This window comes from Camelus bactrianus, chromosome 6, assembly GCF_048773025.1.
Source record: "Camelus bactrianus isolate YW-2024 breed Bactrian camel chromosome 6, ASM4877302v1, whole genome shotgun sequence".
Taxonomy (NCBI): domain Eukaryota; kingdom Metazoa; phylum Chordata; class Mammalia; order Artiodactyla; family Camelidae; genus Camelus; species Camelus bactrianus.
The window spans coordinates 4,671,311-4,682,025 of record NC_133544.1 but is presented as its reverse complement, the minus strand read 5'-3'; positions in this window follow the sequence as shown (position 1 = coordinate 4,682,025).

Here is a 10,715-nt window from a genome sequence, read left to right as displayed (position 1 = left end):
CCTCAGGAGGTAAAGCTTTCTGCTTCCATCCCTGTTTTGGGGGGGTTTGAGAGGAAAGTCAAGAACCTGAACAGGGCAGTGAGTCCGAAAATTATCATGGGACAATCAAGAAGGAGACAAGAAGGAGCTGCTTTGTTTTGTTTTTAAGAGAATGCAAGTGCTTTTAAGTTCCTGTCATTCTGGGGACAGGTTGCATGAGCCCTGACCCCCTGGGGGTCCTTGGGAAGGGGGCCAGCAGCCTGATACACAGTAGACACTCAATATTTGAACTTCAGAAAGCTCCTTGAAGGAAAGCCCTGTTTGGGCAGACCCTACAGGGGTCCAGATGAGGTTGCTGGAGGAGGGGCAGTGAGGAGGAGGTGAAGGCAGGCACTGCGAGGGGATGGGGTCACTCACGTGTACTGCTGGCTTGCTAAACCGTAAAATCACATTTCTCCTGAAAGCCATCTCTCCCTAAAGAATTATGCATTTCCCTTCTGCCCAAGAGTCATGCACTCGAGTGGTGCACAGATGGTGATTAAACTCCTCTCTGCGCCTGTGCGGGGACAGGGCAGACGCTCCATCCTGACCTCCAGGGCCTCCCATGGCAGTTAGGGAGAGCCCAGAAAGAAGTGAAGAGAAGTCACAGCCAAGTAAATGAGTCCGTGTGCAATGGGCCTGCATTATTACATCAGCCATTTGGGCCCCCGTCTGTTGTTCTGTTTCATTTCCTGAAGATAAAATTACAGCACGGAATGTGCTGCTTCAAACTCCTCACGTTCCCCAGAGCCCCAGGGCCCCACCCAGGGGAAGCTGCCTTGCTGTGCTAAGACCCCAGCCTCCAAGGGGCAGGAGGGGACCAAGGCTCCAGCAGTAGGAGGACAGCGAGGAGGGGAAGAGGGCGAGCGGGGCCGGGGTTAAAGCCGGGTCACTGAACGTGCATGGTAGGGTTTTTATTTTGCACAGCTTTTTTTTTTTTTTAAAGAAATTTTAATTTATATTTTATCAAGGCATGGGGGATTGAACCCAGGACCTTGTGCATGCCAAGCATGCGCTCTACTACTGAGCTACACCCACCCACCTCGTACAGCTTTTATAATTTCTTACATAAGACAGGTTTAGTGTGGAAAAATTAGAAACGCTGGCACGTTCTAAAAAGAAAATTGCTAATGTTCTCACCCTGGAATCTGTTGAATTCAGTGACAGGAGGCTGTTTGGACCCCGGGTGGGATGGGAGCAAGGCTGGAGCTCCAAGGTGTCAGGGCGAGTGGGGTGGGGCCGACTGAGGCAACAGCTGTGTAGACCTGCTGGGGTTAGGCTGTGCCAGAGGGTGCACAGGGTGGGGCTGGGAGCCAGGGCAGGTATAATTCTAGGATAGGAGCCACCGGGACAGGTTCCAAAGCTCCCGGGCAAAGATTGTTGGGGAGGACAGGGCTGTCAACTGGCTCCCCTTCCGTTTGGAATAAAACCCAAGCCAAGGGCCTCTAAGCCCAAGGGGACCTGGCCACGCCCTCACAACTCCAAGTTCACTCCCACCTCAGGGCCTTTGCACTGGCTGCTTCCCCTAGGTGGAAGCTCCTCCCAGCCTTGCTGGGGTCATCTCCAGAGCTCAGGTCCCTGCTCAGTTCTCTCCTCAAAAGGGGCTTGACTGGCCTTCCCTGTCTAGAGTGGGGAGCCCCTCATCCCCCTGCCCTGCTCTGGTCCAGCTCCTGGGGTGACGTGTTTTCCTGTGTGTGTTTATCACCTCCCTTCCACCAGAATTCAAGCTCCACCAGGGTGGGAACCCTGTCTGTCCTTTTTACTAACACGAAACAGGGCCTGGCATGGCAGGGGGTGAGCAGGCGGCTGAGGAGCCCGCCCCGGGGTGAGCAGCCGGTCCAGGCTCTGGGCTGTCCTACCTTGTGGCCACAGTTCCTCCCAACCCAGGCCCCTGGAATCGGAGTCCCAGGGTGACAGCAAAAATGCAGATTCCAAGGCCCCACTTCTGCCCTCAGGGAGCAGGTAGGGGCAAAACCTGCATTGAAACTGGCCTCTTCAGGGGTTCTTGTGACCCTGGGGACCTTGGGTTGAGATCATCCCCAAGGACAGGTTCAGGAAAGCGCTGGCTTTGCTTTTCAGTCTCAACTTGGACCCCTCCTGGCAGTGTGACCCTGTGGGCCGTCTTTGCCTCAGGTTCATCACCTGTAAAATGGGTTCAGGAGGGTTCTAGGGGCCAGAGCCAGTGAAGGAGATCACGGAGCCAGGGGAGACCCAGCCCTGCTGGTCTTCTAGAGCAAAATGCCTCCACTCTATGCCTTTAGCTGCTGACATTTGGCAGGAAATAGAAGAGAATTAATTTAATCAGCTGAGGTGCTGAAGGCTTTCCTTAGCCCTGACCCCACAGCTGGGCTCCAGGCCTTGGCTCAGGAGGGTCCTTTTCTGGCTGCTGGAGATGCTGCAGTGAACTGGCGGGGTGGTTTTGTGCTGAGGGCCTAGGGACCCAGCAACTGGTGTGCGGCCTGCTGCTGATGAGCCCTGGCTTTGCACAGCGGGCCTCTTTCTTCTGGTGGATAAACATTTGTCCCTCCAGCCTCTAGTCTAGTCCACTCTGGAAGTGACTTAGCCTCTCCAGTGAGCGAGTCTGCTCTGGGCCTCAAAAGGTAGATAGCCTGGGACCCCTTGGGGACAGCCAGCCACTGTCCTGGTGGCCTCTCAGTCTCCCGAGCCCACAGCGCCCAGAATTTTCCTGTTGGGTAGACTTTAAGGAGTTCACCCTGTTGACTTTAGTCAACCCCAAAGTCCCCACCGTGCTGTGTGGGTTTTTTGTATCTTCATTCAGTTGGAAACGTTCATAGTTTTCCCTAGGGCTACCACTCCAGGTGAGCTGTGGGCCTCTGGCCTGCCCGACCCTGGCTTGGCTTCAGAGTGGACCGAGAGGCAGGAGTGAGGAGGCTCTGGCCAGATTATGAGATGACCAGAAACTCAAGATGGGGAGTGATATAAATAGACAGGGCGAATGTGTCTGTGTGTGTCAAACGTCTGGTGTAAAAATAGCTAAGGAGGATCTGTCTGTCCTGGGGATGCCCCGGACCCTGAAGGCCAAAGTGATGGTCCCCAGGCCAGGTTGGGCCAACTGGAGAGAGGGGCTGGGCTGGGGGAGCTCGGCCAAGTGTGGACACGGTATGTGATTGCAGCCCGTGGAGTTGTCGGTGCACTCTGCAGACCTCCTGGGGCCAGCGGCTGTGCCCTCTCCAGGGGCTCCCACTGTCGCAGTGGGGGACAGCTGGATGAGCAGACTGTCCCAGACTGGCGGTCAGTGGGAGCAGGTACCCAGAGCAGTGGCCAGAGGAGGGCAGTGTATCCCCACCTGGGCCGGTGATGGGGCGGCAGGGGGCGGGGCGGCGGGCAGGGAACCACGTGTTCTGAGCCGAGAGGCGGGCCTTGCAGTCGTTATTGGAACCAGGGTCCGAGTTCCCCTAGTCCAGAACCTCTCCGGGTGGGAGGGGCCTTAGCTAGCTCTGAGCCCCTCCTGTCTCCTGTGGCTCCTCCCAACGCCCCCCCCCCCCCCCCCGGCCCAGCCTCGGGCAATCCTCCTGCCAGACACACCTGGGCAGTGGTTCCTGAGCAGGGAGGGCAGTGTCCCCTCCCCCAAGCCCGAACCTCCTACCCTGCCTCTGGAGCCCCCACCACGGCCTCTCTGGGTGCCAGACCCTGGGCTTCTGTGCCACACGGCTGGGGGCCAGACTCACCTCCCAGATGAACCCCATGTGGGGCCTTGCTGTGCAAATGGTGGGTGGCAGTCTGGCTTCAGTCACCCTGCTTTGAGCATCTGTTGGGGGGCATTGGGGGAGGGCTCCCAGTAAGCCTGCCCTCCGGAGGCTTCCTGCCAAGATGTGCCTCTCCTTCCCAGTTGGCCCAGGTGGCTCCCCTCCCCGGGACTTGATCCCAGCTCCCTTCCTTCACCTGCCACTCCCCCACCAGGCCCACCGCTTCCCCTAGACGTGTTGTGCCTACACCAGTGAGATGTGTCCGTGTGCTGCAACCAGGGTGTTCCAAGCCCAACCCCGGCACTCCTTGCCATTCTTGTCCACACTGGGGCGCCCATTCAAGCAGGTTCTTCTATTGCTGCCTGTGAGTGGGTCCCCACCCCCTTTGAGGGCGGACCTGACTGTAAAGGCTTTGAGGCCGCCCCTTTGCCCCCTCTCCTGGACCCCCGAATCTGGGGGAAGTTGGGCACCATGTTGTGAGGACGCAAGCGGTCCGGTGGAGAGGCCTCCGGCTGACAGCCACGTGGGCGAGTCACCCTGGAAGGGGGTCCTCAAGCCCCTACCAAGCTTCAGATTGTGTGCCCTGGCTGACAGCTAGAGTGGCTTCCTGAGAGACCCTGAGCCAGAGTCACAAAGCTAAGCAGTCCCGGATCTCTGGGCCTCCGAGACTGTGAGATAATAAAAAGTTTGATACCGTAAGTCTACATTTGAGGGTAACTTCTTGTGCAATATTGGATAATTGATATGCTCCCCAGCCAGGCTGGGCTGCAGGGAGGTGAGGGTGGCATCCGAATCATTTCTGGAGCCCAGCACCCAGCGTGAGGCCTGGAATGAATGAATGAGTGAGTGAATGAATAATTGACAGAAGTCGGTAGCTTCTTTCCCCAAACTACCAGGTGTGATAGGCCTCAGGCCTTGCTTTGGAGAGAGCCTCCCCTTCCTCAGTCCAATCCCTGGGTCTTGGATCTGGGTGGGGTCAGAAGTCATCTTGTCTAGGCAAGAAACCTGAGGCCCAGGGGGGTTACCCGCTCAGCCTTTCCAGCCAGTGGACCCCAGGGTTGAAGATGCCTCCTGGGCAGGTCATGAAGGGGGCTCAGGGGGCTGGAAGAAGTGAGCGGCAGCCTTGGGCTACAGCTTGGGTGCCTGGGAGCTGAAGAGACCAGCCTAGGGTGTGGGGCAGGAGTTGGAGGAGCCCGACCACTTGTCCAGGAACAAGTCAGCAGCGGGTTCAGGCTTAAGACTGCTGGCTGGCACCCCGAGGTCACTTCTGCTGCATGTGATCACCAGCGCCAGGAGCCTTCCAAGTCCTTACCTCTGTTAACCCGGCCGAAGGTAGCTGTTGTCCCTGTTTGCAGATAGGGAAACTGAGTCCTGGGGTTAAGTTAATCGGTGTCACCTATGCCAGAGCTGGGCTCAAATTCCAGGTCTTCTGCCAGTTGTCACCATCCATTGCTCACAGCAGGCCTGGAGGCTGGGTCTGACACCTGTGCTGAGCTCGGAGGGAAAGGCCGCAGTGGCCAGCAGGTCTGCCAGCAGGAGCGGGAACCAGAGCGGTGGGGCAGGCCTTCCTGTTCACCCTGTTTCCAGGGTGGAGGCACAGGCAGGGGAGACGGCAGGGAACGCCCTGTCACATGCTTTGCAGCCCTGAGGTCCTGGGAATCGGGTCCCTAACCCCTCAGGATGTCAGGGGGGACCAGGGTATCTGGCAGGACTGAGGTGGGGCTTACTCCCCCCACCCTGCAAACCCGTCACACCTTAGACATACACATCTCCTCCTGCTGTGGATGTGTGGTCTGCAGCAACCAGCTGGGCATCATGCTGTCCAGGCAGAGTGGGGCCAGGCCCAGAGAGGAAAGACTTGTCTCCTGTACCATTTTACAGATGAGGAAGCTAAGGCTTGGAGGTCAGTGGCTTGCTGCCAGTCACAGACTGAGGTGGGAGAGCACCTGGCTCGTTTGACCTAGTTCAGTCTTGCCAAAGAGCTCCCTTTTCCAGAAATGCCAGGGCTGCTGATCCCTGGAGAAGGCCTGGTCCTCCGCTGCCCACTCTGGGCTCTTGAACAATTTCCATTGCCTGGAAGCCCCACTGCTCATCCTCGGCCCCTCCAAGTCCTGCCAAAATTCATGCAAAGTATGTGATAGCTAAAAATAGTTCACGTGACTCTGGCCCAGCAAACTCCCCTCTGAGAATGTGCCCCCGAAACAAAAGACCCCAAAGTGTGACCCTTGGAGCAGTTTCTGCAGCACACAGAGTATTACACTTGCATGTACAAACACGATCCAAAGTGCATCACTAGCAGGTTAAATCATAATGGTGGTGTTTAGAGCACCTACTGCCTGCAGGCTTGGTTCTAGGAGCCTTATGGCTGCAGACCCTTTAGTCCTCCCGAAGCCACAGGGTGGGAGGCAGCAGAACTGCCATTTTACAGACAGGGACACTGAGGTCCTGGCAGGTCACGTGGTGAGAAGTGCCCGGCGAGGACCAAGCCCAGGCAGCCTGGCTCCGCCGCCTCCTGTCCACACACGTCCCCCAGCCACACCACGGGCACCATGGATCTGCAGAAGGAGGTGAGTCCCCAGGCACCATGGAGGCCAGGCGGCCCAGGAGTATTGATGATAAAGGAAGTAAGTTGCAAAACAAGAGTGAAAAAAGAAAATGTTGTGTTTGCTTGCATCCTACTGGGAGGCGGGACGCGGGCCTGGCTGCCGGCCTTTCACTTTGTTTGCTGGCTGCATCATTTTGGTCTGGATTTTTTGTTAATAACTTGTAGTTATTCCTTTTCTTATAAAATGTAAGAATGCCTTTTAGGATGTGCCAGGCTCCTCCATGACACCTTAGCCAGCAAGCCCCCCGTCTGTGTCCGGTCCCTTCTCAGAGCCCTTTTCGTTGGCAGGGGCCCCGGATGTTTGTGTCAGGTCTGTTCCCCCTAGGGAACTGCTCGGAATTCCTTGCTCAGGCCTCCTGTGGGCCACACATGATGCGGCTCTGCTGTTGGTGGAGGAGGCCGAAAGCCAACCTTGCTGCTAAGAATAACAACACTTCCCATTGGGAGAGGTGCCCCCAGCAGGTCTACTGTCATCCATGCAAGACTCAGAGAGGCCACACACCTGGGCCAAGGTCACACAGCTGGGAGAGGGGGAGCCAGGAGCCAAACTTGGGCTGAGATTTTCCCCAAACCATGTGGGGTTCTCTCAGGCCAAAACCCCTGCCCACCCAGCTACCAGAGGTCTTCTTTGCCTTCTCCCGTGACAGGTGTGGGCAGGTGACCCTGCCCGGGGCTCCTCTGTCCATCTGTTCATCCATCATCCATCCATCCACCTGTCCACTTATCCACCACCTTTCCATTCGCCTGTCTGTCCTTCCATCAGTCAGTCCTTCCATTCATCTGTCTGTCCATCCATCAATCCACCCATCCATTCACTGAATCATTTTCTCAGGCATTTCTTCATCCAGTCTCCCCAGGCTGCTCACCCTGTGCTGAGCGCTGTGGGCTCATGGACAAGTCTAGCCTGACGCTGCCTGCCAGGAGCTCACAGCCCGGTGGGGAGATGTTTAGATCTGTGCTAAGCAGCCCAAACAGTGAGGTGGCCTGTTTTCTGTCTCTGCTGTGGAGGAAGGTAGCGTCTGGGCGTGTTTGTTCAGGAGACAAAAGGCAGGTGAAACTTGGCTTCAGTGACCGAGAAAACATGCTCGTCTCAAATGTCACCTCTTGGGCTGCCCTTTCTAACACCCTCCCAACACTACCTGTCCCCTCTACTCTGACTCTCAGTGGCACTGACCTGCCCTCTGGCAGACACTGTTTTGGTTATTTATCGTGTTGGTTGTCTGTCTCCTCCCCTGGAACATAAGATCCTGGGGAAGGGACTTTGGCCTGTGTTTATTGCTGTGGCCCAGTGCCTAGAACGCAGCGTGGAGTTGGCATGCAGTGTGCGTTGCATGAGTAGGGGGCATGGGCTGGGTGGGCTGTTGGCCAGAGGGAGACGAGGCAGCTGGGGGCTGTGCAGATGGCTAGCAGGAGTGGATCTGAACATGAACTTCAGAGGGTTGACCTCAAGGCTGGGTGCTTCACTGGAAGCCGGGTGCAGGAGGAAAGCTGTTCAGGGCAATTCCTGGGCTCTGGCTCAGGTGCCAGAGAGTGGGTAGCGCTTACTGCATTAGACCCTGCAGGAAACATGAGACCAAACTGCTCCCTGCTCTCTCAGTTAGACCAAGGCCTCAAGCTCCCTCATATCTGAGGCACTGGCCTCTCGAGTGTAGCATCTGCAGTTGAACCCAAGTCCCAACTGTATTTGCCCTGCTCAGAACAGGACTGTCACCTCCCTCCTCCTAGAACCTATGCTCCTACTAATGCAGCCTTAGCATTTGGCTGGCCACTCCCACAAGGACCCCCGGAGCTTGCCCTGAGTGGTCACAGATGTGAGGCAGCTACTCTCTTCATTCAGTGAGTGCAGAGATGGGGGTGTCGAGAAGTCAAGGGGTTTTCCCTAAGTCTCAGAGCTGGGATGAGTGGCAGAGCTGGGATTTCTTCAAATCTGGCTGGCAGCCTGGCTCCTAACTGGACGCTGAGTTGCGTCTCACTAAAGGCCAGGATGGCATCAGGACTGGCCTTGGAAGAGCTGCATCCTGCCCTTTGCCCTCTGTCGTGGCAGTGGCCACTGCCAGCCTGTGTCTCCCACTCACTCCACAAACAGCTGGGCAGGTGGAGGTGGGGCTCCCCTACATCAGCACCAGCCTGTTCAAGGCCGGCCTGCAGGTTCACTCATCAGAGGCAGGAAATAGGTGGACAGGCAGCCCCTGCCCTGAGGGCCACCTGGACAGGGCAGCCAGGACCCTGCCATGTCAATTCCTGTCTCCAGTCCTGCCAGCTTTCTTGTTAACGGGACGCTTACTGTGTGAGACCTTGGGCACGTGCACCGCCTCCCTGAGCCTCAGTGTCCTTGAAGGACTTCATGTGGGTCACATGGGGGGACGTGCTGAGCTCACCACTGGGGTCACAACCATAAGGGCGGGGCTTACAGGCATCAGGGTCTGGCCCTCGGCATTAGAGAGGGGCTGGTTGTTAGAGGGTCTCATGATCAAATCTGGCCCTGCTGTCCTCATGGCCTCGGATGAATCCCCTTTCTGGGCCTCGGTGTCTCCATCTCTAAAATGGAACCATCAACTCTGCCTCCTTCTCAGGGTTGTGATGAGGACCCCATGAGCTGGTGAAAGAAGAGTGTTTGGTTAACTAAAGCGGGGTACACTGCTGGGGGCTCACCATTCTTGTCAATGGTTTCCAGTGACCAGCAGACAGAGGTGGCCTTCAGGAGTGTCCTGGTTTGGTTAGAGGTCAAATTGACAGTGAGCCCTGCTCAGAGCTGGTCCCTGGCTGGGCTCTGGGGACTCAGAGTGAAGGCAGACCTGGCCGGGGCCCCGGGGCCAGGAAGACAAATGTGGAATCGACAGGAACAGTGTGGGACCAGGGAGTTGTGAACAAGACGGAGCAGATGGTGCACTGGCTGTGACCTGCATTTGGGCTGCTCCCCGGAGGGTTCTGACCAACCTCCCAGACACCTAGTCATCGGTGGCCTGTCTCCCCGACTCCCTCCCTGCCAACTGGAGTTCGCTGGGGACGGGGCCTGGGTGCAGCCGAGGCTATTAAAAGATATTAAATATAGTTCCCTGTGCTATACAGTAGAAACTCGAAACTTACTGTTTATCTATTTTATATATAGTAGTTAGTATCTGCAAATCTCAGACTCCCAATTTATCCCTTCCCACTCCCTTCCCCTCTGGTATCCATAAGTTTGTTTTCTATGTCTGTGAGTCTGTTTCTGTTTTGTAAATAAGTTCATTTGTCTTTTTTTTAAGATTCCACATGTAAGTGATATCATGTAGTTTTCTTTCTTTCTGGCTTACTTCACTTAGAATGACGATCTCCAGGTCCATCTATGTTGCTGCAAATGGCATTATTTTATTCTTTTTTATGGCTGAGTAGTATTCCATTGTATAAATATACCACAACTGTTTTATCCAGTCATCTGTCGATGGACATTTAGGTTGTTTCCATGCCTTGACTATTGTAAATAGTGCTTCTGTGAACATTGGGGTGCCTGTATCTTTTCAAATTAAAGTTCCCTCTGGATATATGCCCAGGAATGGGATGGCTGGATTGTATGGTAAATCAATTTTTAGCCTTTTGAGGAATCTCTATACTGTTTTCCATAATGGCTGCACCAAACTACATTCCCACCAATAGTGTAGGATGGTTTCCCGTTCTTCACACCCTCTCCAGCATTTATCATTTGTGGACTTTTGAATGATGGCCATTCAGTCTACCTCATTGTAGGTCTGATTTGCATTTCTCTGATAATTAGCGATATTGGGCATTTTTTCATGTGCCTATTGGCCATTTGTATGTCTTCATTGGGGAATTGCTTGTTTGGGCCTTCTGCCCATTTTTGGATTGGGTTGTTTGTTTTTTTGTTACTAAGTAGTATGAGCTGTTTATATATTCTGGGAATTAAGCTTTTGTCAGTTTTATCTTTTGCAAGTATTTTCTCCCATATCATAGGTTGTGCCTTTTTGTTTTGCTTATGGTTTCCTTTGTTTCTGTTTTGTAAATAAGTTCATTTATCTCATTTTTTTTTTAGATTCTACATATAAGTGGTATGTTTGTTGAATGAATAAGCAAGGGAGCTTTGAGGGTTCCCTGGGTGGGAGCAATTCCAGGGGAGGTGAGAAGGCCCAAGGGCAAGGATAAGGCCTGAGCTTGGGTTTGGTGGGATGGGGGCATCACAGCCTCCCCAGGAGGTGTCTGGACTGGCTGGAGGCCCAGGCCTGCAGGCGTGGGGACAGTGAGCTTTCTTCCTGAGAGCCTGACACCTCCTGTGGCCTCTCACATACTTCCTGACATCTGGGTCCTGAGGGCACTGGGACAAGTGTCCTTTGGGGTAGGGTGGGAGGGAGTCCATTGACCCGCCTGCTGTCTAGCATGGCCTCTGCCTTCAG